This window comes from Mandrillus leucophaeus, unplaced genomic scaffold (assembly GCF_000951045.1).
Source record: "Mandrillus leucophaeus isolate KB7577 unplaced genomic scaffold, Mleu.le_1.0 Scaffold572, whole genome shotgun sequence".
NCBI classification, from domain to species: domain Eukaryota; kingdom Metazoa; phylum Chordata; class Mammalia; order Primates; family Cercopithecidae; genus Mandrillus; species Mandrillus leucophaeus.
In genome coordinates, this window is record NW_012106164.1 from 1,512,207 (window position 1) to 1,518,130 (window position 5,924).

The 5,924-nt window shown below is 47.7% G+C and overlaps 1 protein-coding gene across 3 annotated transcripts in view; it reads right to left on the minus strand.

Moving 5' to 3' along the window:
* The window catches only part of ZNF618 (zinc finger protein 618), an 84,702-nt gene extending 80,750 nt beyond the window's left edge, over positions 1 to 3,952 (minus strand). For all 3 annotated transcript variants that reach the window (XM_011998500.1, XM_011998499.1, XM_011998498.1), the window contains exon 1: positions 3,911 to 3,952. The gene's annotated coding sequence lies outside the window, so the exon portion shown is untranslated. The remainder of the gene's footprint in view (positions 1 to 3,910) is intronic.
* Between the last annotated feature and the right edge of the window lie 1,972 nt (positions 3,953 to 5,924).

Genomic DNA, 5,924 nt, shown 5'->3' on the forward strand with positions numbered 1-5,924 from the left:
TGCAGTGGCATGATCTTGGCTCACTGCAACCCTGCAACCTTCACCTCCTGGGTTCAAGCAATTCTCCTGCCTCAGCCTCCTGAGTAACTGGGATCACAGGTGCGTGCCATCATGCCTGGCTAGTTTTTGTATTTTTTTAGTTGAGACAGGGTTTCGCCATGTTGGCCAGGCTGGTCTCAAACTCCTGACCTCAAGTGATCCGCCCGCCTCAGCCTCCCAAAGTGCTGGGATTACAGGGGTGAGCCACCGCACCAGGCCCGACAATGTTCCCTTGACGGTTAACATATAATTCACTTCTCAGACTGAACATCTAGTCACTATATAAGTAATAGTGTGTTAGTCTTTCAAAGGATTGGTTTTCATCACAGAATCTATAAACTTGCCTGTGAGCTCCTCCAGAGTCCCACCTTCTTGATAGGCCCCCAGCCTACAGCACAGTTCCTGGCCCCAAACAGGCTCCTGTAATATGTATTAACTGATCCTTTCCTACCAAGAAGCAGGAGGGCGTGGTGGGTAAGTGTATGCATCACAGAAGTCAGACTCGGGTAGACTTTCTGGCTCTACTGCCTACCTCCACCTAGGCAGCTTTGGGCCGGTAAACCTCTCTGTGCCTCAGCTTCCTCATCTGTAAAGTGGGAATAATAAGAGTATCTCTCTCATGAGGTTGTTATAAAGATTACATTAAATTAAAAAATGAGGCTGGGCGCGGTGGCTTGTATCTGTAATTCCAGCACTTTGGGAGGCCAAGATGGGTGCATCGCTAGAGCTCAGGAGTTTGAGACCAGCCTGGGCAACACAGTGAAACCCCAGCTCTACAAAAAAAATGCAAAATTAGCCAGAGGTAGTGCTGCATGCCTGTAGTCCCAACTAGTTGGGAGGCTGAGACAGAAGGATTGCTTGAGTCCGAGAGGTAGAGGATGCAGTGAGCAGAGACTGCACCACTGCACTCCAGCCTGAGCAACAGAATGAGACCCTGTCTCCAAGAAAAGAAAAATTAATAAATTCATACACATAAATCACTTAGCTCAGAGCCTAACAAAGAAATGTTGACCAAATGGTAGTCATTACTATTAAAAAGTCTGTTTTTACACCTTAAGCCATACACAACCCCAGGTTTGGGTGGCTCTTCCTGATGCATATTCTAGCACCACGGTAGTAACACAGGGGCTCAGTCACTGAGTATGTGTGATAGAGAGGCTAGGCTAGCAGGGAGAACAAATCAATGTCTCACATGCCACCCTACCCCTCCTGTGACTGGGCAGGCATCTCTAATCAATCTCAGCATTCTTCCACCAACTACAGCCTTAGGGGGATAATACTCAAATCAGAGCTTCAGGCAGCCACTGTGGGAAAATCTGCCTGTTCTTCTCTGGCTACAATAACCACGCAGAGATGCTCGTGTAGGAGAGATTCACGCATCAGAGAGTGAGGGCAGACCACATTCCCACAGGACTGACGACGGGTGGGTGGTGCTTTGTCTCTTCATTCACTCAGCGCAGTACTTCGAACAGTGCCTGTCATGCAGGAGACACTCAATGTCTGACTAGGTGAATAAATTAGCATCTAACCCATCTGAGTTCACAGCATACAGCACTGGCCCTACCAGAGCAGGTGCTTAGTGAAAGTGGGAGGAAAGTGGGAGAGGCTGTCTAGACCCTCACTTGGGCACGGCACTGAGGAGTGGAGAAAGCACCAGCTTTGGCAGGTTCAAGGCCCAACACAGCCACTGACTCATTATATGCCCCCAAGCAGGGCCCTTCCTCCCAAAGGCCTCGATCTCCCCATTGCACAATGACAGGGTGGTCTAGACAAACTCAACGCCCCTTCCAGTCTTGATTTCCTGATCCAAGAAATACTTACAGGCACCGGTACGACAACTGCTACTGCCCCGCAGGCCACAGCCTCACACATTGTTCTTACACAAATTCCACTCCTAGGGACTCAGGAGAGAAACACAAAATGCTGGGCAGCTGCTGGCTATATGGGTCACCCCCAGTGACCACAGGCCCAAGTGCACCATCTCTGAATTCTACCTGCTCCTCTCCACACTCCCTGTCTCCACGTCACTCGCACATCTTCTTCCATCTCATCTAGTGTGCCCATCCCATAAACACGTACTGGCAACCTGCTAGGGGCCAGGCCCACGGCAGTGAACAAGACGGACATGTTCTCTGCCTACGGAGCTGGCACTCTCAGAGAGACAGAAAAAAAGGAACACAGGGAAGGGAATAACGAATAATGAAAATGAAATAATTAAACAGCATAAACAGGTTATGAAGGCCACACACCACAGACTGCGGTGGAGGTACCTTGATACGGGGGGTCAGGGAAAGCTTCCCTGAGGGTAGAAGAGATTCCAGATCTGAAAGATGAGAGGACATTCATCATGGGAAGATCAGAGAAAGAACATTCCAGGCACAGGGAACAGCAGTTGCAGAGGCTCTCAGGTAGGAGTCAGTTTAGACTAGGGGCTGACAAACTATGGCCATTTATGGGCATATTTATGTATCGCCATGGCTGCTTCAGCATTATAATGGCAGAGTTGAGAACTGCCACAAAGATCATACAGCCTGCAAAGCGTAAAATATTTGCCACGCAACACAGGTCTCTGGGTTGCAGAGACCTCCAGCCTGGTACCATGGCCTCTATTCTACTAGCCTCCAATCCACCCAACAAACGGCTGCCAGGGTGATATTCCTGAAACACCAAGCTGAACACATTACTCTCCTGCTCAGAGAATGTCAGTATTTTCCATGGTTTCTCAAAGTATATTCCAAAGAACATTTGCTCAATGCAATGAACTTCAATACAGGGGTCCCGTGGTTAAGAAGTTTGAGAAATATGATTCTCTCTCTCACTCTCTAAACATGATTCTCTCTCTCTCTCTGCCTGTCTCTTCTCAAGCACACACATTAGCATATTAAAAGATCTGGAAAGTCCCACAGCAAATAAACCTTTTTAATTTCGTTTAACCCGCTGTCCTCTGAACTTATTGGGCCACAGAAAGAACCCTTTTTTTCCCCACACAAAAAAATCCATTAACATTTTAAAGAACTAGTGTTCCATAGGCCAACGGGCAAATCATTCTGCTTGGCATTCATAATCTGACCCTCAGCTCTAACAGGTAACCCTAGGATCGATTCTAGATTTTATGTATGTGTTCTGGGGAGCCGTCTCTCTTGTCTGTCCCTTACCTTCTTTCTGCCTCCAAAGCCCCAAATAAAGGTCACATGGCCATGGTAGCCTTGCTCTACTCAACAGAACAGCAGCAACAGCAGCAGCAGCATGGGTGCTAACATTACCTAGTACCTACCTGTGACACCTGTCATGATGTCCATAGCTTGGGACTGTCTGATATCTCTTTCTCTCTTCTTTGGTAAAAACAGTCCAGTTCTCCATTGGGGACAACCCCCCCCCCTCCCTTCTCCTACCATCCTTGAGGGTGAGACAGGCCACCCCCTCTCCACCCTGGCTAATCAGAGTATCCCATCCCCTGCTTTGGCATGACTGGTTCAGAGAGAGGAGCACATGACACTAGCACATAGGCCAATGGATTCTGGACAAGGATGGGACTAGCTGCCCCAGGAGTTCGCCATGCAGCAGGCCAGATGGAATTCCAGCCCAGGTCTTTCTGCCTAGTCTTACACTTCACTCCTAAGTTCTCAACTTGAGTGGCCAATGGCCGGTTCAGGAATGAACCATCCTTGGATTCTGGTCACAGGTACCCACATGGAAAATGCTTTCCATGACCTCACACTGTCTGGGGAAGTCTGGATACTTCTTGCCAAGGAGGGCTGGCCTGGACCATCCATCCTTTCAAGGGGAAGGTGAGGACCAGAGAGTGGTAACTGTTAGTCATGAAGACCTGAGTCAGTGGGTGGACAAGCTGGGGGCAGGAGAGGGAGTGTACCTGCTCGCAGTGCTTTTCCTTCCGGCTGCACTGGCTCCGTCAGCCTGCAAAAGAAACCCAAAACACCTACATCAGCCAAGGCAGAAGACGTAGACTCGACCTGCTGCCACCCCGCCAAGCTCCCACTGAATACCAGCCTTCAGACTGTGGGGTGAGCTGGCCACAAGCCCCTGTCCTGCTCCTCCAGGCTGGACAAACTTGCACCCAGTGGTAAGAGGGAGTCAGGACACCTCCCCGCAATCCCACTTGCTTGGCCCTTTAAATCCCACTGAGCACCCACTGCCAACACGAACTCAGCAACTGCACTGCCCTGGGGACTCAGTGAAAAGTAAGTAACCAGCTAAATCTGAGATTGAATTGCACCATTTTTATTTTCAGCTGGGATTTCCAATAAAACAGTAGCTGTAGATTTATTCCTACCAACCAGAGGGAAAAAAATCCTATTACGTTAAAATATTCTTTCCCCCAACCCTATGAGCAGAAGGCAAGAGAGTGCCAGTTCTTAATCTCTTTTATTTGGGTGTTGGGGGGAGGGGGAGATAAAGCTAACCAAATGAAATTTTCAGAAATCATAAAATTCTGGTTCAGATGCAGAGACTGGGGACCTGGGCACAGAGGGAGCTGCCTGAAGTCTCATGAAAACAAACTCCAGGGGTCCTGACTCCTGGACCAGTGCTCAGGGGGACCTCAATGCAGAGGCTGACAGAGAGGTTGCAGACCTGGGAACAATGTCTAGATCCTCCATCACCGCCAGCTGAAGATGCATTCCCGGGCTTTGTCAAAACACTTCTAATAAGAATCATAGGATAATACAGGTCTGAAATTCAGGTGCATATCTGTTTCCAAATTCAGAATTTTTCCAACTTTAGAAAGGTAATGTACGGCCCTATGTCTTATATTTTGAAACAACCCTGGCAGAGCCCCAGGGTTATATATACCAGGTTATAAATACGTTGTTATTTCTATCGTAAAACATATGCATAGGTAACCCTACGTAGGATAAATGCCAACAAGACAACCATCAGGACCGTAACTAGCCTTTTCTCCCTTCAGGTCAAGTTCTGCTGCCTCATCAGTTATAAAAACTTTTTCAAGTTTCTTTGAATTTCAGGACTGAGGATGGACTGAGGATCTGAAATAAAACACCAGCAGCTACCTTTTGATGAGTGTTTACGAGAAGTTGCAAACTGGCAAAATCAGATGGCGGACTTCGATTCAAACAAATTGGCAATATATAAAAATAAAAGAATTGCACTGAAAAAAGGCCAGATCTCCACCTTCTCTTATTAAACTGGATAACCCTGTGATACCCAGTCCTACATGGTGACGGGCAGCTAGAGCTGACATACTTGGTTCTCCACAGTCTCCATCCCCTCCTCCTGCCTTATAATCACCCAGCCCTTGTCTGGTCCCAGCAGGCATCCACACTTGCTCCCCATGGAGAACTTCCCATTAGGCGCTAGGATATGGACATTAACGCCTTCTCTCATTTAATCCTCACCATAGGTCCTCCCCCACTCCACCCCATAATATCCCCATTTTACAGCAAGGGCACAGAAGGTCAAATAATTTATTTATTGAAAGTCCCACAGCTATAAGCTCAGGACTGGGTCACCCCAAAGTCCAACTTCCTCAGTTATGGAGCATTTTACTTCCCACCGATATTCAGGAGAGCCAACTGGGAAATGGGGTGACATCAAACAGCTCCTATTTCCCACACAAGGGAAAGGGAAAGGGAAAGGTTAAGGATGAATAGGGAGGGAGAAATGTGAGGTCGGGAAGGAAGAAATTAATGAGCTGCTCATGTATTATTTCAACAGAAGAAACAAGAAAGCAGAAAACGGTTTGCATATCATTTCAATGGAAGCAAAATAACAGATCAATTACGGCCTCTTTCCGACATCTTGCATTCCTCAAAACTTGTATGTGAAGTGAACAGGCTGAAGTTGTTTGAATGTTTGCATCATAAGCAGCAGAAGTGGTATGGGTGGAAATTCTGCCCCAGAGAGCTTAA